Source organism: Ambystoma mexicanum, chromosome 4q, assembly GCF_040938575.1.
Source record: "Ambystoma mexicanum isolate Mex_15411 chromosome 4q, UKY_AmexF1_1, whole genome shotgun sequence".
In the NCBI taxonomy this organism is placed as follows: Eukaryota; Metazoa; Chordata; class Amphibia; order Caudata; family Ambystomatidae; genus Ambystoma; species Ambystoma mexicanum.
In genome coordinates this window covers 427,969,770-427,993,234 of record NC_090928.1, presented here as the reverse complement: position 1 = coordinate 427,993,234, position 23,465 = coordinate 427,969,770, and positions in this window count along the sequence as shown.

Here is a 23,465-nt window from a genome sequence, read left to right as displayed (position 1 = left end):
CTTTATAATGCAATACACAGTTCCAGTTCTCCCAGCAAGCTTAGGGAAAACAGGGATGAGTTTTAAACACAGGCAAATTACTTTAATGTGGTTTGCAAGGAAGTGAAAAGGTGCTAAAATTGCTTTTAATTCCCTCTAGAGGTTCAGGGTAGGTGATGGCTACTTTATATTAGTTCAGGCTCACTTTAACAATGCTCTATGAGTTATTACCAAGTTGCAAACAGATTTTAACAAAAGAAAGAATGGAGCTGCTATTTTGACAAGTGGAGAAATTGAGCCAAAATCGCAAATCGCTGTAAATTTCGCGAGTGCGTGTAGGTCTGGTCAGGTTGGACGGGACTTCCGGCGGGTGGTTCTGAAGTCTCGGCTATCTGGGTCAGCTCTGCTCTCTGGGTCTGTCTGGGTCTGTCAAGCACCGGATCTGCTCATAACGGTCTGGTTTGTGGTTCTCTCGGGTTCCGGATACAGCACTGCTTTCTGGATACTGCTACAGGTTCTTGCGAAAATTCTTGGCAAAAATTCAATTGCTATTCAAAAGCTCGCCCGGCTGTTGAATAGTTTGGTTGGTTTTGAGGCCTGCTGAAGAGGATTCAGCTGGTGGATTCAGGCCTCTCTGCTACAAATTCTGGAGTTAATTTCTGCTACAGGTTCTGGAGATTGATGGATTTGAAGTCTGGATATCTGGATGTGAAGTTGTCGGTCAGCATGCTCCGCAGCAAATGGAATTGAATGTCTCTACCTGTCCCAGCAGTCTCTTTTTATGTGTTTTGAAAATGGGTGTGTGCCTGGGCCTAGCTAAGCCTGCCCCTCTCTACTTGTCATTGGCCCAATTCTCCCCTCTCCCATGATTGGGGGAAGGAAATGGATTGTCATCATGATGAGGTCGGTTTATGGGTCAGAGGATCCTCCCCTGGTCAATTTGCACACACATCTATTTCTGACCCAAATACATATTAATCTATGTACCATTTTTGTAATATTATAGGTCCAGTTAACATATTTTTTGTAGCACCAAACCATCCGATCCCTGTCTTTGTACGATGTCGTGTCCACTGATGACAGAATTCTCCCCTTTTCATCCAGATAACGACCTCTAAACCTTTCCAGACTTTACACAAATGTGCACCAGGGATATGGGTTACAGATGATAAAGTGTCAGATTTTTAACATGCATACATTTGGAGTAGCAACCTTTTTTCCGCTACTATCCCCAGGAACATACCACAGAGTCCTAACACCTCTTAAAATGTGCACAGAAAAATCACAAGAATAATTATATTACTTATATAATTTTGATCAGTCTGCACCATGAGTTATCTATCTTTTTAACTTATGCCCTGGTCAAAAAGGGGTGTGGCTTCCCACATCACAGGATGGAATAACTGGTTTATCCACTTCCCCCAGCTCAGCTGCTAGCAGAGGCACTGCCCCTCCCAGTTTCCCCAAAAGGAAGCCACTTTACGCCCCCCCCAATATAACATTTGCCTGAGTCCATTGTTCAGTTTCCTGCAGTGCCCCAGCTGCCACTCCCCGTTCAATCAACAGGGCCATGTGACCTCCTTTTTGTGGGGCAGCAGAATGCAGCCAGGCCTGGGAACACAGCTGTTTCAACTCCTGTCGGGGGTAGTTGTCAGGCAGAATCCAGTTTCATTAAGCCAGGTTTCAGCTAAATGTCACTTTTTGTTCCCAGTTTTCAACATTCAAATCAAACTGACAATTTTTACGCATGCAGCTAGAATGCTGATTCTAAGTTCAAAACTATGACATTTCAAAAGTTACGAACTATGTGAAACTCCAAAATAGGTCCCTCATTTAAATTAAACATTTCGATTTTAGTGGTTTTCAGTTCAGTTTAACTTAAGCTGCTGACCTCCACAGCTCAGCCAGTTTTGTTATGAACATTGTTTTGGGCTCTTTTTCTTTCCAGATTTTGTATGCACACAAAACTTCATTCTGCCAAATGTCTGCTGGTGTTCAGTGAGTGTTAACTTTAGAGTTAGTTGTAACCGTGGGAACGTAATGGCTCACTCAGTTTCCCCCCAACACCGCACAACAACTGGAGATTTTCTACCATGTCTTCAATAGTGAGATGAGGCTATCAGAAGTTCACCTGTTACACCCTCCCTTCGCCTCTAACTCGGCAAATGAAGGATGCGGCAAGGAAACCCTTTGTAAAGGGGAAAAAACCCTGTGCCGCTTGAGAGCGTTGAGTTAATGGGATTTGGCAAGACTTCTGCTGCAGCCTCGAGGTGGAAATGTTTCAGTGTGCGAGTTTCTCCCGGAGGTTCTCTGATAGTTCGCCGATTGCTATGCCGATTCACGGAGGTGGGTTTGTTGAGAGGTTTGGGACCGGCGGGAACTTTGGGAGAGGAAGAAAACAAGGTCAGTGATGCATTAAGAGAAGACAGGTTGTAGGAATATGTAAGGGGTTTGGCTCCACCTACCCAGTCTGAGTACAAAGGGGGATGTGAATGGAGATTCCCGGGATGAATGATGGGAGATGTAGTCTGGAGATTCCTAATGAATAGACACGAGGGGGAAACAATGAGAGGTAAGTATAGAACGAGGCTTCCTGTGTGATGAAATGTGAATCGAAGGGAGAGGGGAGGTAACCTACGGACTGTGAGCAGGTCTGAAGGCGACTTCACCGATAACAAGCTCTTGAACGCTATGAAGTGACAGTGATTGGTCGCGGTCAGCCTGGGAAAGAGAAAAGAGGATAGACAAGCAGATTTCAATAAAATGAGGAGGTGGAAAGTTGGAACCAATTCGGAAACGAAATTCCAGTATTTCTCCTAAGCAAAGACTTACAGAGCGTGACCACTAACAACAGTAGCAATGCGCTGAGTCTTCCATTCCGGCGGTTTAAGTAACGTGATCAAATCACCGGGCAGAGTTTCCTCAATGGATGGAATGGGTTCTAGACCGTCCATTCGATTCCGCGACGCCATCTTGGGAGTGACGGCGTGAATAGATGGCATGAAGCGCCACCGGCGCAGAAAAGACCACCGTTGGGAACGGTTCGTAACAGTATGCCCCCTGCCAAAGGAGGCGGCACCCGGTTTACCCGGATGCCGGCGATAGAAGGCGCGAATCAAGCGCAGAGCATGTACCGCAGAGGCGGGCTCCCAGGATCTCTCAGCCGTCGAATAGCCCTTCCAATCGATCAAAAACTGCAGAAACCCCCTGTGAAAACGTGCATCACAGATATCTGATACCTCGTATTCAAGGCCAGAACTCCGAAGTATCGGAGGGGGTGTACCAGTAGGGACAAGATGAAAACGGTTCCGAATATCCGGTTTCAGCTGAGAGACATGGAAAGTAGGGTGGATCCTGCTCCATGACCTGGGTAGCTCCAATTTGAAGGCCACCAATCCCTTCCGCTCAAGCACTTTAAAAGGTCCAAAGTACTTATGGGCAGTTTAGAAGGGAAGAGTCTCCGGGGCAAAAACGTCCTGGCCAACCATACATGATCCCCTACAGCAAGAGGAGGATCTGGGGATCTGTGTTTGTCCGTCTGCGCCTTGCTTCTATCCTGTGCCACCTTCAAGGCTTCCAATGCCCTTTTGGTGTCCTTGTCGAACGGAGTCCGAAAGCTTCTCCAAGCTCGGGAAGACTGAGGAAGAAGGGGAGACTGATGGAAATACGGAAGGATGAAAGCCATAGGTACAGTAGAAAGGGCTGACTTTTGTGGCCGAATGCACAGCATTATTATACGCAAATTCTGCAAGAGGTAGTAGGGCTTTCCAATTATCTTGTGCTGCCGAAATATAGCATCGGAGGTATCCCTCTAGCGTCTGATTTAGGCGTTCCGTTTGTCCATTAGATTGAGGGTGGAAGCCCGAACTCAGAGCATGTGAGATTCCTAAGGTGTTACACAAATGTTTCCAGAACCGGGAGGTGAACTGGGGACCCCGATCAGATATAATCGTGTCGGGAAGACCATGTAAAGAGAAGATACGATCCAAAAAGACTTGGGCCATACGTAGGGCAGAAGGTACAGATGGAAGGGGGATGAAATGTGCCATTTTAGTTAGCGAATCCACGGTGACCATAATGGTGGAATAATGGTCCGAGTCTGGAAGGTCCACAATAAAGTCAGTGGATATAATTTGCCAGGGTCTATTGGGTAGGAGCATTTGTACCAATTTCCCCACCGGTGGTCTGCGAGGAACTTTAGTCTGTAGGCAAATTGCACAGGAAGCTATGTATTCCCGTACATCCTCCTTAACCGTGGCCCACCAAAAATGCCTGAAGGTCAGTTCTACGGTATTGGAGATTCCTCTATGCCCAGCGATCCGTGAATTGTGGCATAGTCGCAGTACCTCCAATTGAAGGGTTTCATTAGGGATGAATAGCCTATCTCCTTTAAATAGGAGTCCGTTGTTAACTGATAACTTTTGCTGAGTGATAATGTCTGGATTGACCGTCAACATCCTCTGAGTATGATCTCGGATTTTCTGTATAAAAAGATGTATGACTGGAATGAACTTAGCAATGGGGAATAAGGGCTCCGGTTTAAAGCTCTTATGGTCCTTGCCCTCCCGTCGAGATAGAGCATCCGCTTTTAAATTAACTCTATCTGGAATGAAGGTAAAAGTGATTCGGAACGTTGAAAAGAAATGTGCCCATCGAGCTTGGCGACTATTGCATGTCTGTGCATACTGCTGGGTTCGTAGATTTTGGTGATCCGTCCTCACTTCTATAGAGTGTTGCGCTCCCAACAGCAAATGTCGCCACTCCTCAAAAGCTCTTTTTATAGCCAGGAGCTCCTTCTCCAAGATTGTGTAGTTGAGTTCCGCTTGAGTGAGGGATTTTGACAAATATGCTAGTGGTCTTTCCATATTCTGTGCATCCGGCTGTAATAGGACCGCTCCAAGTGCCGAATGGGAAGCGTCTGATTCCACTATAAATGGTCGGTTTTGATCTGGAACTGCCAAAATGGGTGCTCTAGTGAACATGGATTTCAAAGCGTTAAAGGAGGTCTGGGTTTCGGGAGTCCAAACAAATGGGACCCCTTTTTTGAGCAAATGTGTAAGTGATTGAGAAAGAGAAGAGAAGTGTGGAATAAACCGTCTATAAAAGTTGGCGAATCCCAAAAACCTCTGTATGTCTTTGATGGACTTGGGGGATGGCCAGTCCCTAATGGCGGAGATCTTTGTCGGGTCCATAGAGATTCCTTGCGGTGAAAGGACATACCCCAAGTAAGTGACCGAAGTTTGATGAAATTCGCACTTTTCTATTTTACAAAATAGATGGTTATCTTGCAGACGGGAAAGGACACTTTTGACATGTTGAACGTGTGTAGTTTCATTGGGAGAAAAGACCAGGATATCGTCCAGACAGATGATAACATAATGTAGCAAGATATCTGTGAACAAGTGGTCCATGAACCTTTGGAACACTGCGGGAGCGTTGGTAAGACCAAAGGGCATAACTTGGTACTGGTAGTGACCAAAAGGGGTGCGGAAGGCTGTTTTCCACTCATCCCCGGATTTTATGCGTATCAAGTGGTAGGCTCCCCTGAGATCTAGCTTGGTGTATATCTGTGCACCCCTGACCGCCTCCAATATGTCAGGGATTAAGGGCATAGGGTACCTGTCTGGGACTGTAATTTTGTTCAACCCTCGATAATCTATACATGGGCGAAGTTCGGCAGAGTCTTTTTTCGGGATAAAAAACAAAGAAGCTGCTGCCGGGGAATTAGACTCAGTAATCAACCCGTTCTGTACATGTGTGTGTAAGTAATCTTTCAGTACTTCCTTTTCCTTGGCAGATAGTATATACATTCTCCCAAAGGGGAGAGGACTGTCAGGGATTAGATCGATAGCGCAGTCATCTCTGCGGTGTGGTGGAAGAGAGGAGTACTCTGTCTGTGCAAAGACTTCCTGATATTGTTGGTAGACAGGGGGAAGAATCTTCACCTGGTGGAGCCCCTGGTTGGTTGTTGATTGGTTTAGGGATGGGTTGTTTGATCCTAAGCAGTGTTGAACACAGTGTTCCGAGCCTAGGAACAAAGTGCCAGCAGCCCAATTTATGTAAGGATTGTGTTTTCTCAACCAAGGTAACCCTAAGATTAACGGGTAATGGGCTGTTTTGATAATGTCTAACACCAGTGATTCATGGTGATTAGAAATGCTCATATTTAAAGGGCCAGTATGATTAGTAATGGGTCCTGAGGTTAAGGGGCTACCATCCACGCTTTGCACTGGGATTGCTATGGGTTTTGCTCTTCTCGGAATACCATGTCGTGCCGCCCAGACATCGTCAATAAAGTTCCCTGCAGCTCCACTATCTATGAGAGCAGACACTCTTTGAAGCTGTATGTTGTCCCAGGATAGTGTCACTTCTAGCACAATCATGGCGCTTTCTGGGACAGGGTCGGGATCCGAGTGTATGGCCAATAGGGAACCGGTAACTGTCAAAGAGCCCTGGACCGTTGTTCCCCTCACGGCCGGGCGCTGGCGTTTCCCGATTTCCTTTTGGGAGTAAGGGGACACTCCTTTACCGTATGTGTACTAGCCCCACAATACATGCACAAACTTAACGATTTTCTTCTGGACCTTTCTTCTGGAGAAAGAGGACCTCTAGTGGAACCTAATTGCATCGGTTCTTCTGTTACTGAAGTCTTGGGTAGAGGGACTGTCTCTTCAGAAAAGGCTTTTTGTGAACGACCCTTGTGTCGTTCTCGCTGTCTTTCCTGGAGGCGATAGTCTAGTTGCATTGTTAATGCAATAAATTCCGTTAAGTTGTGAGGACAGGGGACTCGTGAAACTTCGTCCTTTAGGTCTTCAGATAGCCCTCGTCGAAATATGGTAACTAGAGCGTCGTCCGCCCAGGAGGTGTCGGCGGACATCTGCTTAAACCTAGTAATGTATGTCAAGAGGTCCTGACTTCCCTGCTTAAGGTCCAACAGCCTCTCTTGTGAGGCTATCGTGATTTCTTGCCTGCCAAACATGCTTTTGACACTGTTTCAAAAGGCGAGGTAGGAGTCCAGAATCGGGATATTATTAGTGACAAGGGGGGTAGCCCATGCTAATGCTGCGCCCGTCATTTGGGCGATCATATGGCCCACCTTGTCGCGATCCGTAGGAAAAAAGGCTGCCTTAAAAGCAAACTGAACTGTGCAAGCCTCTAGGTATTCCTTAACGGCATGTGGATTTCCATCGAATTTTCCGAATGGAAGTGGACCCGGGGGAACCTCTGAGCTATGGGCTGAGCGACCCACCTGTTGTCGCAATATTTGGTTTTCCTGTTTAAGCTGTTGGACCTCTCCTGAGACGGCTTGTACAGCCGACATCAACTGTTGGACCTGCTGCTCCATACTAATTTGCGGTGAGGTAGGGAGCACCAAGAGAGTCAAAACGCTACCCAGCTACCACCCACTGGCGTTGCTATCTGTTAACTTTAGAGTTAGTTGTAACCGTGGGAACGTAATGGCTCACTCAGTTTCCCCCCAACACCGCACAACAACTGGAGATTTCCTACCTTGTCTTCAATAGTGAGATGAGGCTATCAGGAGTTCACCTGTTACACCCTCCCTTCGCCTCTAACTCTGCAAATGAAGGATGCGGCAGGGAAACCCTTTGTAAAGGGGAAAAAGAGAGCGTTGAGTTAATGGGATTTGACAAGACTTCTGCTGCAGCCTCGAGGTGGAAATGTTTCAGCGTGCGGGTTTCTCCCGGAGGTTCTCCGATAGTTCGCCGATTGCTATGCCGATTCTCGGAGGTGGGTTTGTTGAGAGGTTCGGGACCGGCGGGAACTTTGGGAGAGGAAGAAAACAAGGTCAGTGATGCTTTAATAGAAGACAGGTTGTAGGAATATATAAGGGGTTTGGCTCCACCTACCCAGTCTGAGTACGAAGGGGGATGTGAATGGAGATTCCCGGGATGAATGATGGGAGATGTAGTCCGGAGATTCCTAATGAATAGACACGAGGGGGAAACAATGAGAGGTAAATATAGAACGAGGCTTCCTGTGGGATGAAATGTGAATCGAAGGGAGAGGGGAGGTAACCTACGGACTGTGAGCAGGTCTGAAGGCGACTTCACCGGTAACAAGCTCTTGAACGCTATGAAGTGACAGTGATTGGTCGCGGTCAGCCTGGGAAAGAGAAAAGAGGATAGATAAGCAGATTTCAATAAAGGGAGGAGGTGGAAGGTTGGAACCAATTCGGAAACGAAATTCCAGTATTTCTCCTAAGTGAAGACTTACAGAGCGTGACCACTAACAACAGTAGCAACGCGCTGAGTCTTCCATTCCGGCGGTTTAAGTAACGTGATCAAATCACCGGGCGGAGTTTCCTCAATGGATGGAAGGGGTTCTAGACCGTCCATTCGATTCCGCGACGCCATCTTGGGAGTGACGGCGTGAATAGATGGCATGAAGCGCCACCGGCGCAGAAAAGACCACCGTTGGGAACGGTTCGTAACAGTGAGATTTTTGAACATCCTGCAATGTTTGAAAGCTTGCATTCAGAGAAACCAAGGTGATTTCAAAGGGCTTTTTAAGTTAACAGGCACTGCTGTTTTTCCTTTGGCACACATTCCACTTATGGCACCCCTGGCCCATCACGCTCGCACTGGTGGGTGGAAAGTTAGGCGACCATTTTGGTGTGCGCACAAACTGCGCGGTTCTCCTGGATTCTAGCGCACATGTGGGCTTTTTGGCCATCTTGGATTTTCTAAACCCACAGCACCAAATGTTGCAGCTTAATGACTCAAACGTGGGTCAATACACCTGACAACCTGGACCAGGGGTAGAACCCTCTATGGGGATGTCAGTGTTGGTAGGTCCGCCTTTGGTGGTTACGGATGCAGGGTCACACTCCACAGCATCTGATCCTGTTCCTGGGCCAGCAGATCAGTCCTGCAGCCTCAGGCAGTGCCAGCACAGCAAGGTGCAGATCGCCTTGCCCCAAACAGGTGTGGTGCCCGTCGACGCGGTGGCCGTGCGCCACCAGGCAATACTGTATGGGAAAACTCCATGTACGGTATGGCAACCCAACAACCAGCATCAGTAGAAATGATGGCTCAGGCAATGGAGAGGGTGGCCACTTCCATTATCCCCCCTGAAAGGCAGATGGAGCAACAAAAGCAGGCAACAGACTCCATTTGCCAATCACACAGGGAAGACATGTTGGCGTCCAACAGGGACCGACGGGCGGCACTGGAGACTCTGCGCCAATCCATATCAATAGAGTTCCAGGGCCACAGGGAAGCCCTGAGGGTAGAACTCCATAACCTCAGGCAGAGTCTGCTTGAACTTGAGGCTTCCCGAAATGTTAGGGCAGAACAGCAGCTGGAGCAGCTCACACGTTCGCTCTCAGCTGAGCTGCATACAACACGTGAGGAGATCCGGGCATCACGCGAGGCCATGCGTGCAGAAATGCAGGCAACCCGTGATGTGCTGCATGGGGATCTCCGCACTTTAATCCTCCAGAATCAGACCTTCCAGACCCGCATGCTTGCTGCCATGGAGGACCATACCAGGGCTTTGCGTGGGCTGCCTCCCATGGTACCACCGCCTCCTGATGCAGCAGCAGAGGATGAGCAGAGTGACAGCAGTTCTCCCACAATGGCATAGCCGTGCAGGCCATGAGCCCAAGGAGGTATTTTTTTTTTGCAACATCCACGCAGGTTGGTGTTGGTGTGCCCCTTGTCCTCGAACCTCCTGGGTGGCCTCCCCCATACCCCCTGGTCCCCACATGGCCGTTTTTTATTTTTTATTTTTTTTTACATGTCTTCACAAGGTGGTCTACTTTGCAGATGCAGTTCATGTTGTATGCAGTACACTGAGACATTTGCGTGGCAGCAACACTCTACAGTTGTAAGGGACCGATGTGCTGGCATATTCAGGTTGTAAAACTACCACTACTTGAACTTAGTACTGTCATGTTTTTGCATTTTTCCATGGTGTGTTGCAGCATTGTGTTGGTGGTAAGTATTTGGTAATGTGTGCTGTTAGTTATACATTACTGGGAGCATATTGTGTGTGGGCAGTTTCCATTAGGGACAATGTACTTTGTGACACTTGTGTCAGGTCTTGTGCAGTGCTTTGTTTGCTTTCACATTGCATGACATGCCATGGTGTGTTTGATGGTGGAGCTGGGGAGGGGTTGGGTGACATGGCGCTGTTCTCATGTTGTATTTAGCAAGGGGGTAATGAATTTCGCAGCATAGATGTATGTCTTTTGATGACACAGCATTGGTGGTGTTTGGGTAGGTAGGGATGCACACAATGTAAAACTTCCAGGTGATCAATCTCAGGATGGTATGGTTGTGATAGTTGAGTGTCCCTTATGTGATCATCATTGATTGTCAGCTGGTATGTGCCAGGGCTGTGTGCACTCCACAGGGGTGTGATTTTAGGTGAAGTAATTAGCCACCAGCTGCGTACGGGCTGCCTAACCACATGCCCTTTCCCCTCCCATGCGCAGCGGGCGTGCATGTGGTTGGGGATGTGGGGGCACCACCATGTCCACCGGCAGTCCCCAGCGTGTTGCAACGTTGTGCAGAACACATGCTGCCACTATGATCCTGCACACTACTGGGGGAGCATATTACAGCTGCCCACCAGAGCGGTCAAGAGAGCGAAAGCGTGACTTGAGCACTCCGAATGTGCACTCCACTATGCCCCGGGTTGCAATATGGGCTTAGTTGTATCTTACCTCGGGTGGTGTGGTGGGGTTCCGAATTGGCGTCATCATGTGGGTGCTCAGAGGGTAGGCACTGTCCCCTGGGGAGGTGATGATGGGTATCATTAGTGGGGTTGTGACATTACTCGGTATCTGACATGCATGCATGTGCAGTGGCATTTATACTCACCAAGCAGCTATGTATCGCCATGCAGCCCAGGTTCTAGGTCCCGGTTTAGGGTTGACATTCTGTAAATGAAACTTTCATGGGTGGACCCTGGATAGTTGGCATATACTGAGGTGATGATTCCCTTGGCATCACATACTACCTGCACGTTGATGGAATGCCAGTGCTTGCGGTTTCTATAGATGTGCTCAGATGCCCTGGGGGGGACGTAGAGCCACATGGGTGCAATCAATGGCACCTAGCACTTTGGGGAATTGTGCCACCCCATAGAAATCCTGTACGCCAACCTGCCTTTCTGCAAGAGTTCTGGGCAGGTATATGTGCCTGCGGACTGATGGGCGTGCAGTCATGATGGCCAACACCTGGTGTAGGCAGCTTGACTGCGTGGCCTGTGACACCCCCCCACTATAGCACTTGTCCGCTGAAATGATCCAGTGGCCAAGAAGTGCAGTACATTGAGGACCTTCTCCAGGGGGCTGAGTGCTTGGGAGCACAGGGTGGGTGATGTGAGGTCATCCTCCCACTCACTCACCAGGTCGAGTATTATGTGAGGTGGAAACCTGTACCTCCCATACACCTGGTCATCAGGCATCCCAAAAAGGCTGGTTCTGGGTGTAATAATTCTGGGCCGGACTATCCTCCTCCTCCTCCTGCGGTATCCCACAACCACTGATGATAGGAACTGTATATTCATCTTGGCGTCTGGGCTTGTTTGTTGTTTGCACGCACTTTTATGCTGCGCGGGTCCACATACACCTGCTTCCTGCTGGTGTACGTGTTTCCGTATTAGCGCGTCTTTTTTGGCGCACGCATTAGCCCCGTTCAATTCCATGAATACGTGTTGTAGACGCGCATGTGGGTGTTCCGTGCATTTTCCTCCTGTACTTCCCCCGTGACGCCCACATTTTCACGCGTTGTTCCCCATTCTGCGTGTTACACCCTCTGTTCCGCCTACTTTTGTTGTGTGCGCTGTGCTATGTGCACTTTCGCTGTGCGCTTAGCGCACGCTGATTGGAGACGTGTGCACCAGCATGTGCCACGCAGAATTTTAGCACACATCCAGGGATTTACACGCGCACAGACTTCCATGAACCGCTGTGTGTGGGTTTCGCTGCGATTTTCGCACTTGCACTGCGATTCGCACGCTTTCGCACGCTTGCGCCGGAAATTTCAGCGCACATTTATTCCATGAATCGGCCTCTATAATTTCCATCAGAGAACCACATGTGAAAGCCAATATTTTTCTCTGATGCTAATACTTCTTAATGGTTTCAGAGAAAACTAAGTGCAATTGTTTTGTCCCAAAGTTTATCCTGATAACTGCTTTCTCTTTTTTGAATCAAATAATCAATGCCTTTATGCATATCTATATTTGTTGATGTTTTATTCTAATATCTAAAATAGTTATTCATAATTGTTGTTCTATGTATGAATGCGTGTATACATTAGAATTAAACAGTGAGACACAAGCAGGCAGGATGTAAATTCTTTTCTGTGGACAAGCTGCATTTATTTATTTGATATATTTTGGGTGACATTCCCAGTATTGAAAGTTAAGGGACCACATTTAATTCCTTGATTTATTATTTCAAATAAAACAAAATGTTCAACTTGTTTCTTCCTCGGCATTGTAGGGTGGGATATTTCTCTGTAAAAACATCAATCAAGAGAAATGCAGTGGTAGAAGTGTACCAAAAAATGTAGAGGAACTGTGCCCTGGTGGGGTACAGTGTAGGCAGGAATTGAGCCAATGCGCAAAATATTTTTCAGGATTGCAGCCATGCTCGTTGACAGCCAATTAACTTGAAACAGATTTCAGTTCAGCTGTAACTACTATATGATGGTAAAGCAGAGAAGTATGCTTTAACAACACAAAGAACAGTTTCGGAATGGAGAAAATGGTTGTAAAAAGTAGTGAAACTGTTAACATAAAGAAATGAAAGTAGTGATATGCCGTTCCCGACCGTTCCCACTGAATTCGACCATTGGAGAAATGTAAATATAATTTGAAGATAGATGTCATTTAAACGAAAATGGGGGCTCATCTGGGATGCAGAATTTGCAATGTCACCAATGTCAAAACATAAAGGTATTGTGTAATAGAGTATGCCCAAAATCACAGATATGTGTAAGGTTGCATTGCTGTACGGAATTAGATAGTCCCTGCTGAATCATCTCATAAAGGATACTTGTTGTTTTTGGAATAGGAAATATAGACAAATTCACCATTGCATTGTAATTTGGTGGAATTGTAGCTTCATAAAATATTGAGATTTTGGGAGTGTGAACTATAATTCAGATGATTGTTTATTTGATAAGCGATTATTGATCAGTAAATATTGATTAGTATCTGTGATCAAATGTTGAGTCTAAAATTGTCTTGAGATGTAGCTGTTGATTTAACAGCTCACGGCCCTCCACGAGGACTGCACCATCCTTAAGATGGCTGCCGCCACTGTTGCCTTGGGAACCGGCAACACAACGCTCAACCAGCACCGTGATTCGCTCCCACGCCCTCCTCGGCCCTCCCCTCCTGCTTTAAATGGAGGGAAGTGGAGCGGGGAGGCGAAGCCACGGAGGAAAGGCCAGTAGACAAGGCCTCAACCCCTCTCTACAGCTCTGCTGCGAGGAAGTATCCACCGTCACCCCCTGAACAAAGAAGCATCCTGTGCAGAGGCACTGTTGTGTCCCCGCACACTCCGTGCCCCCACGGCCCTCCACGAGGACTACACCAGCCTTAAGATGGCCGCCGCCACTGTTGCCTTGGGAACCGGCAACACACAGCTCAACCAGCACCGTGATTCGCTCCCGTGCCCTCCTCGGCCCTCCCCTCCTGCTTTAAATGGAGGGGAGTGGAGCCGGGAGGCGAAGCCGTGGAGGAAAAGCCAGGAGACAAGGCCTCAACCACTCTCTGCAGCTCCGCTGCGAGGGAGTATCCACCGTCACCCCCTGAACAAAGAAGCATCCTGTACAGAGGCACCGTTGTGCCCCCGCATATTCCTTGCCCCCACGGCCCTCCACGGGGACTGCACCAGCCTTAAGATGGCCGCCGCCGCTGTTGTCTTGGGAACCGGCAACACAACGCTCAACCAGCACCGTGATTCGCTCCCGCGCCCTCCTGAGCCCTCCCCTCCTGCTTTAAATGGAGGGGAGTGGAGCCGGGAGGCAGAGTCGCGGAGGAGAGGCCAGGAGACAAGGCCTCAACCCCTCTCTGCAGCTCTCCGCTGCTCGAGGGCGCAGATGGCGCCCCAACACTCTGCTGAACCAGCTCAAGGTAAGGCCAACAGCCTCAATGCCCCCTTGACTCACCCCCCATGTGCGCCCACCCTGCCAGCATCTGCACGCCCTCCGCTGTACAACAGCAGGAATGCGCGACTACGGTCCCGCATCCTGCCCACTAAGCCCATCAGCTGTACCCCTACCGTGGGTTACCGCAACGCCAGGTTGGCCACAAGAAGCCAGCCACTAGCACTCAGGTGCACTGCCACCAATTGTGCCCTGGGCCCCAGGGTTGCCCCGCAGTCCTCTGCCACGACAAGCCAGGTCTGCAAGGGTCGTACCAACAAACACTACCCCTCTAACAACATTAACTTTGTATCTCTACCTCCACCCAGCTGCTCCACTTTACCCACCGCTAGCGCCCCCACTGCCACACTGGATTGTGTGCAGTTCTCCGATGATCCCATGCCTATTGGTCTTACTGCTGGTGCCCCCATTGATTGCGTGCAACTTACTGATGTTCTTATGCCTATTGGTCCTACTGCTGGCTCCCCCATTGATTGTGTGCAACTTACTGATGTTCTTATGCCTATTGGTCCTACTGCTGGCACCCCCATTGATTGTGTGCAACTTACTGATGTTCTTATGCCTATTGGTCCTACTGCTGGTGCCCCCACTGATTGTGCGCAGCTCACTGATGTTTCCATGCCCTTTGACCCTATAGTTGACACTCCCTTGACCACACCACTTAGTTCATCTGACCCTCCACCACCTATCAGCCCACCCCTCCCACTGCCTCCCGCTACCCACACGCTTAGGTGCGCCATGCTCAATGCCCGCTTCGTACCAGCCCATGCCCTCGACATCAACGACCTGCTTATAAAAGACGAGCTCGACCTCCTCATCCTTACTGAAACCTGGCTGACTGAAAGCTCAGGTCCAGCCCTATCACTGGCCATCCTACCTGGCTACTCAATCCTTAGGAAAGACTGCACCTCTCAGAGAGGTGGAGGCGTTGCCCTCATCGCTAGAGACACTCTTTCCATCAGAGAAGCTGAAGGCATCCTTGACAGCAACAGCGACTACCTCCCTTTAAAAAGTAATATCTCACCCAACTGCACCATATCCATGCACATTGTCTACAGACCCCCATGATCGTGCACCGACTTCCATGACACCCTTATCACTGCACTGTCTCACAACATCAAAAAGACCTCACAGATTCTACTCCTCGGTGACCTCAACCTAGGGCTGAACAACCCCAAAGACTCCCCTGCGAAACACCTCAAGAAGGCACTCTCTAACCTAGGCTTCGTGCACTCCATTTCCCAGCCCACACACATCAAAGGTCGCACCCTTGACTGGGTCTGCCATCACAACTTCTCCCTTCTCATCACGGAAAACAACCCTATTCCTTGGTCCGACCATCACTACATCCAATTCATGCTCGGAACCAACAAAGTGGCTCTTTCTCTGCCATCACCATGCCCTGCCACCTACGCCAGGAGCTCACGCCTTCTCACAGTCAAGAACTTGGAACCCTACCTCCTTAACCCAACCCTTCAAGTCCCCTCCTCAAACAACCCGAATACCTTAGCTAACACCTTCAAGGAAGTCATCATGTCAGCTGTGGATGCCATCGCTCCCCTGCCTCTCAAAAAAGCTAAAAAAGCCAAACATGCCAACTCATGGTTCTCCAAAGAACTCCTCAACCAACGTGCGCAGAAGAGGATTGCACTATCCACATGGAAAGCAAACCCCTCTGAAGCCACTAAACAGAAGTTCAAAGCCATCTCCAAATCATACAAGACCAACATCACTCTGGCAAAGGCTGCTTCCTTTAACACCAGGATCGCTGACGCCAAGTCAGGATCTAAGGAACTATTCACCATCTTGAGGGAACTCGAAAAACCATCTGCCCCCCCTCCTCAGTTATCAAAGATGAGAAATGGTGTAACAGCATTCAATCTGCCATGCTATAGAAGCTTAACACCCGCCAAACTAAAATTCGTGGCCACCAAAAATCCCTCTCCAACATTATAGCGAACATGCACGCCAAGCCACCCACCAAGACCACGTCCTCCCCGCTGTTCGAATTCAAAAACATCTCCGTGCAAGAGGTCATCACCCTGCTCAATTCTATTAAACCTTCCAACTGCAAAGGTGATGCCTGCCCTGCCAGCCTCATCAAAGACTCCATACCCAGGCTAGCCCCCTTCCTTACAGACTTTATCAATTTATCCTTCCAATCAGGCCATGTCCCATTAGGACTTAAGGAAGCCTGGGTATGCCCACTCCTCAAGAAACCCTCACTCGACCCTACCGTCCCGGGGAATTACAGGCCCATCACGACTGTACCTTTCCTGCTCAAAATTTTGGACAAAGCAGCTTACCTGCAAGTCCAAAAGTTCCTAGAGGACAACCGTCTCCTCGGCTTATGGCAATCTGGGTTCCGCCCCGACATGGCACTGAAACGGCCCTCCTAGACCTGAAAAACCAAATGGATGATCTCAGAGACGCAGGCAAACCTGCCCTCCTTCTGCTCCTTGACCTCTCCACAGCGTTCGATTTGGTTTACCACAATACCCTATGTCACCACCTAGCCACCCAAGCCAACTTCTCCCCTAAAGCCTGCCAGTGGATCACCTCCATTCTCCAAGAAAGGGCCATGAAAGTCTTTTCTGAAGTTGCCACTGCCACCCCAAGCCTCCTCACCTACGGTGTCCCCCAAGGATCCTGCATCGCACCTACACTCTACAGGTCAATGCCATCGCTGCCTCCTCAGCCTACTATTCCAAAGTCCTCAACGCAGCCAGGCCCTTCTTGGCCCGTCAAAGTTACCTCACTATTGCCAGGGCAATCATCGGGTCAAGACTTGACTACTGTAATGCCCTTCTCGTGGGGACATCCAACAAAAACCTGGCCAAACTACAGCTAGCCCAAAATAACGCACTAAGGGCAGCCACCGGCACCGCAAGGAGAAACCATATCTCCGAAATCAGAAGGCAAGTACACTGGCTCCCTGTCAAAGAGAGAATTGTCTTTAAAACTCTTGCCCTCACCCACACATGCCTCCACGAACTTGCCCCCCCTTACCTGACTAATAGAATTACCGGGCACTCAGCCACAAGACCGCTCAGATCCATCTATGCCAACACAATTGTTACGCCTACCTCACGGTAAGTGCGCGCTGGTGGCTCCAGTTTCTCCACCTTAACAGCCACGCACTGGAATGCCTTGCCTCCTCACCTAAGACTCATTGAGTCCCACCTAGCCTTTTGAAACGCTTTCAAAACCAGACTTTTTGTGTAATTTAAATCTGTATCCTCCACTGCTTATATGCTGCCAAACTGTAACTAAGAGCCTTCTGGCACCTGTATGTAATTTCAAATCTCTGTATCCTCTGTAACAGCGCCTCGATGCCTTATGGGCTGCAAGTGCGTTTAACAAATGCAAATAAATAAATCAAATAAATAAATAAATAAAAATGGCCCAGGATTCTATGCTGTCTGTTATGGTTAAGTTGCTGTTTCCATAGGAAGAGCACTTTTTGGGCGGCTTATAACTTCGCTCTCCCTGGACGGATCCTCACCAAACTTTGGAAAAAAAGTAGTTGGGTCACTCTGAATTTTCCTGCAAAGTTTGGTGAGGATTCGTCCAGGGGGGGAAAAGTTATAGGGGGGGTCCCAAAACTTTTTTTTTCCCATAGACTGAATGGGAAAAAACTTTGCGCACGGCTACAGCCCGAACCGCTGGACGGATTTACACCAAATTTGCGGCAGGAGCGGCGGCCTGGTCCCAAAAGCGTGCTTTTGTAAATTTGGTGTAAATCTGTCCAGTAGTTTTTTTAAAAATGACCAAAATGTAAGGCAAATAAATTAGTGATATCTGCGTTCGCTTCGCGGATGGACTTCCCTGTTCACTCCGCGGACAGCACCCCGATTGGCCCATGGGCTTGCGTCATGTCCGCGGACATGCGACGTGTTCGCTGATTGGACGGCGAGGGGCGTGGAGCGCGTCAGATTTTCTGTGGCGCCCGCCATCTTGTATTCGCAGTCGACCGCGTACAGCGCAGTGAAACGTGGATAAAAAATTGTATATAGTGCCGTGTGTTGGTGTGCAAGAGTGTGTGGGGAGGGTTGGGGGGTATGAGATAGGTTCAATGTTTTGTTTTTTTATGTGCTAGACCTTTTTGTTGCGTTCGATTTGTCCGCGGAGAACACAGCTGTTCTGACATTTTGTAAATAAACTAAATGGTGGGGTGTTTAGACATAGCTCTCAACCATTTTTGTTTTACAGGTGGGTGAAATCACCTGATTTTGTTTTTAGCGGGTGAGACGCTCATTGGAATGAATGGGCATGCAGGAGGCTTGGCGGGTGAGTCTGCCCTTTACAAGGCGTGTGACACCCGCCAAAAGCGTGTGAGTTGAGAGCTATGGTTTAAAGGACGGAGTATGTGTCATTTTTGTTCGCAAGGAAGGTAAAAATGAGCTATGAACACTCGCGGTGTACTTAATTGTTCGTAAATACACAAACTGGGGGTGTCCTCAGGACGCTGTCCGTATTGCAATCTGTCTAGTTGAATGTGTTCTAAGAACACTCGCAGTGTTCCGAAATGGTTGCAATTACACAAAATGGGGGTGTTCTGAGAACGTTATTTGTATTGTTCGTTGTCAGGGTGAAAGTGTTTTAAGAGCACTCCTTTTGTTCGCTAATAGTACAATTTCCTAGGGGCGTCAACCGACTTTTTGTCCACTAAAGAAACGATAAATCCAGCTGGTGTGCGTCAACATTATGTGATAATCCTATGACTGGCGCTATTGACCTGGCTGACTTGCTTTTGCGACACTAAATCATATCTCCCGCCCCTAAGCCTGATATTATGAAAGCATTCATATTCCCCGCTTTTCTCCGTGACGTTACAGGGTGCATAATGAAATGCGCCCAGTCGCCTCCAGTACTACGCGACTTTACACAGAACCCGGAAGACAACACACATTATGTCACAACACAGCACGCCACAATTCGGAATATGAAACTGTGATTTAAAAGCAAAGAGCAAGATTGTAAATGTTGTAAAGTACATTTATTTGACATCAAATGTTTAGAGAATATTCAGCAATTTGCATTTGTCTTTGTTGTCGATCCGCAAAAGTTCATGTTGAGACACGCGATGTTCCTTTGCAGTACAGAGAGTGTTCGATCAGCTTACAACTCAGTGCGCCACAATTCGGAATATGAAACTGTGGTTTAAAAGTAAACAGCAGGATTGTACATTTGGTAAAGTACATTTATTTCACATAAAATGTTTAGTGAATATTCAGCGATTTGCTATTGTCTCTGCTGTCGATCAGCAAAAGTTTATTTGGAGCCACGCGTTGTTCTTTTGCGGTAGATAGGCTGTTGGTTTATGATAAAAGCAGTAAATGGTCGCTCTGATAATCGGAAGGTTGCTCCAACAACGAGCCATTGGACCACCCTATTGGTTGGTATTTTGTTTGTAGCCGCTAATACTGCGTAAGGGCATATTGGTCCTTGGCGATTGTCCCATAAAATGGTGAGGGTCATGAAGTTGCATATTTGGACTTGCACCTGGCAGTTGAAGACCCCATCCGCTGGAGTCTGTAAATCGTGACATAGACAAAATGGGGCCACGTACCTGTTTTAAAAAACATAAATTAGTCTCACCAGCCGATCTTCATTAAAAATCATCATTTTATTTATTAGGGCGTGAAACTATTTGCTATCGAAGCAACAGAGTATGTTAATAATAAAATAATAATATTTTCCCATTCATATAGCGCGAAGAACTGTGAGGTATGTAAGCGGTGCTTATTATTAACCATGGTGTGTGGTGCTCATTTATCGACCACGGAAGGATGAAAGGCTGAGTTTCGCCTTGCCGGGATTCGAACTTGCGTTAGCAAGCTGTGCACGGATTTCAAAGCGAGCGCTGTACTCGCTGTGCCACTTGACAGGCTACAGTGAAGTGGCACAGCGAGTAGAGCGCTTGACCGCCTATAGACCGGTGAAATTATTTATATTAACCCACTCTGTGTTGTCTACCTTTTTCAGAGCCCTCTAAACGACAGGGGATTAATTCGGCAGTGATAGTGGGCGGTAGAAAACATTATGCCACTTTCAACGAACAAGTTCAACTTCAGCGGTCTTTAATGATACGCTATTGTAATTATATTTGGTATAAAGTAATCTAAAGGGTTACTTACAGTACAATTGCAATTTCCATTGTCTACGAGTGGTGCAGTCCCAAAATACGACTCCGCGTGGGCCAACGATCTTTCGTATAGTGATATAATATGTAAAAGTGGTTTCGTTTCAGAAATTTCATCTTTATCTTCTCTTACGTTTTAGCAACACTCCTTCAAGAGAAGTCTTTCATCACAATCTCTGTCTGTCAAGGTCAAAACACAATACAACCTTATAGTCTGCTTCGTGAGCCTCTCCGGGGCCCGAGAAAAAAATGGAAGCAGCTGACCTTCACTGTGAACGAGCATAAATTCTTACTTTGCAACATTCTGTGTAAAGCCATCTGTAGAAGTTGGTTTTTGCACGCCATGTTTGTATATTGTTTGCGTGATATTAAAAAAAGTTTGTTTAAAGGACGTTATGGTTCTAAGTACAGCCGAAAGACCCCTGAAAATAGCAAGTTATGATAAACTATGAAAAATAACTCGCGCCACCACCATGCACTGCTAAGACTAACACCCAGGACATCAAAGATGACATCGCAAATGTCATTGATGAAATCACTGATGACATCACATGTGTATGTACTTTTCATGGAATTTGTGTACTAGGGATTTTTATTATAATGTTCCGAAAAAAAGTGTCAAGGATATTGCAATAAATATCATACCGTTATTAGTGCTTTGAACGATGCATTTATATCAATAAATAGCATTGTATTATGGGATTCTATGTAGTATACTGAGCTACTAATGGAGAAAGATAGCATTGTGTGCAGAGTACAAGATAAAAGTATAATATTTGTAATGTTAATATGTTGAATAATGAAATGATAATTGTCCTGAAATGTTCGAAAATTCACAAAATGGGGGTGTTCTGAGGACGTTATTCGTATTGTGTGATTGCTTAGCTGTATGCAATGAGGGAATGGTACAGAGAGTAAAGTGGACGCCGTCCGCGGACACCGCGGCTGTTCGTGGACAGGGCGTGGTAAATCCGGGTTTTTCCAGGAAATCCAACATGGAAAGAAGACTGTACGGATCAGCCAATCAGATGTCGAGGTAGTGGATTTGTGTTGAAAGAGACTGTGTGTGGTGAAGATGGCAGAAGTGGAGAAAGTCAGGGTGTTGGTGCTCGGAGATATGTTTGTGCATGGTTTACAGCAGTACGCTGAATGCAGGCATGGTGCAACGAAGTTTGATGTGAAAGGAGTGGAGGTGGTGTGGAGCACTGTGCCTGATTGCAATGTACAGGGAATTGTACAAGTTTGTGCGGATATGGCCACGATGAACAGTCCGCATGTGGTAGTTTTGCACTATGGTGCTTTCCATTTGGGCAACGTCAGTGCCCCTACTTTGTTGGCTGATTTGGAACGCTTGGTTCAAGCCATAATGAAGATCCTTCCAAATGCGAAAGTAATTTTTTCTGGATTACTACCTAGGGCAATATGGGACAATAGTTCAGTTTTTTGTCCTCAGCAAAACATTGCTAGGTGTGTCATCAACCGAGGCATGTGTGCCTTCATGCTTAGAGCTGGTATGTTCTTCTGTAACAATGAGAATATTGATGCCAGTAATGCTGTTAATTTTAAAGAAGATGGCATTTCTTTATCTTTTACCGGAAATGCCTTTCTATTTTGGAATGTAAGGGTTGCTTTGGAGAAGGTTATGTGAAGATTTTAGGAGTAAAGTAAGAAAAAAAAACAAGAAAAAAAATATAAAATAACAGGTGTCTGTCAAGCATCTGTAAAAAAAAAAAATACGGCTCTTTTCAGAGCCAACTTCAAAGGGGAAATGGGGCACACTATTTAAATTTACATTCACCACGCTCAGATTTTCGATGTGTTCGCGGACATGGCGGTAGTCCGCGGACATGAAAATCACTACGAGGGGGTTAGTATGTTCTATGTTACATGTCAGGGATATTATGGTTAAGTTGTGCTACTAAAAACCTATGAAATTCAGTGAAAAAACTTTGTTAACGGGACGTTATGGTTCCAAGTAAAACCGAAAAACCCTTGAAATTCGCCAGTTATGGTAACATAAGCAACCATAACTCGCGCCACCGTGCACTGCTAACACTAACACCCAGGGCATCAAAGATGACATCACAAATGTCATTGATGACATAACTGATGACATTGCATGGCTGGCTCTCCCTTTTTATCCTTTACTGACATATCGAAGCCACGTAGTTTTCTTCAGTAACAGTCAGGGAGTAAAAATTGAAAAGGTACTATATTTGTAGACTTGGGGTCCTGTCACATCATATGAAACATGTACATAGTGGAAGATATAGGCTTGAAAGAGAGCAATCCTTTCTGTGCATGAAGATAATCATTATGGTTATCAGCACTTTGTCATAGTTTTATTTTTATTACTCTACCTTCCCTCTATATGCTCATATTTGTATACATTATACTCACTCTCCATAGAGTGAATGGGAAAAAAATTTTGCTTGCGCATACAGCCCAAACCGCTGGATGGATTTCCACCAAATTTGGACCAGGAGCAGCGGCTTGGTCCCGAAAGCGTGCTTTTGCAAATTTGGTGAAAATTCGTCCAGTAGTTTTTTTTAAAATGACCAAAAAGTGGGTAAAAAAAATTAGTGATATCTGTGTTCGGTTTGCGGATACACTTCCCTGTTCGCTCCGCGGAAAGTGTCCTGATTGGCCAATCGTCTTGCGTGATGTTCGCGGACATGCAAAGTGTTCGCTGATTGGACGGCGTGGAGCGTGAAGCGTGTCAGATTTTTCGGTAGCGCCCGCCATATTGGATTCGCGGACGTCCCCGGACAGCGCTGTGAAACTTTGTTCAAAATGTGTATAGAGTGTGTTGGTGTGTAGGAGTGTTTGGGGAGGGTGGGAGTGTGTGAGATAGGATGAAAGTTGTGTTTTTTATGTGTTAGACGTTCTTTTTGTGTTCGATTTGTTTGCGGACATCACGGGTGTTCTGAAATGTTCTAAATAAACTGACTAGGGGGTGTTCTAAGGAGTCAATATGTGTCCGTTTTGTTCACAAGCAAAGTGAAACTGTTCTAAGAACACTCGCGGTGTCCGGGGAGTGTTCGTAGGTGGTGTCCTGAGGACGCTGTCCGTATTTTTCTCTGTCAAGTTGAATGTGTTCTAAGAACACGCGCGGTGTCCTGAAATGTTCGCAAATAAACAAAATGGGGGTGTTCTGAAGACGCTTCTAAGAACACTCGCGGTGTCCGGGG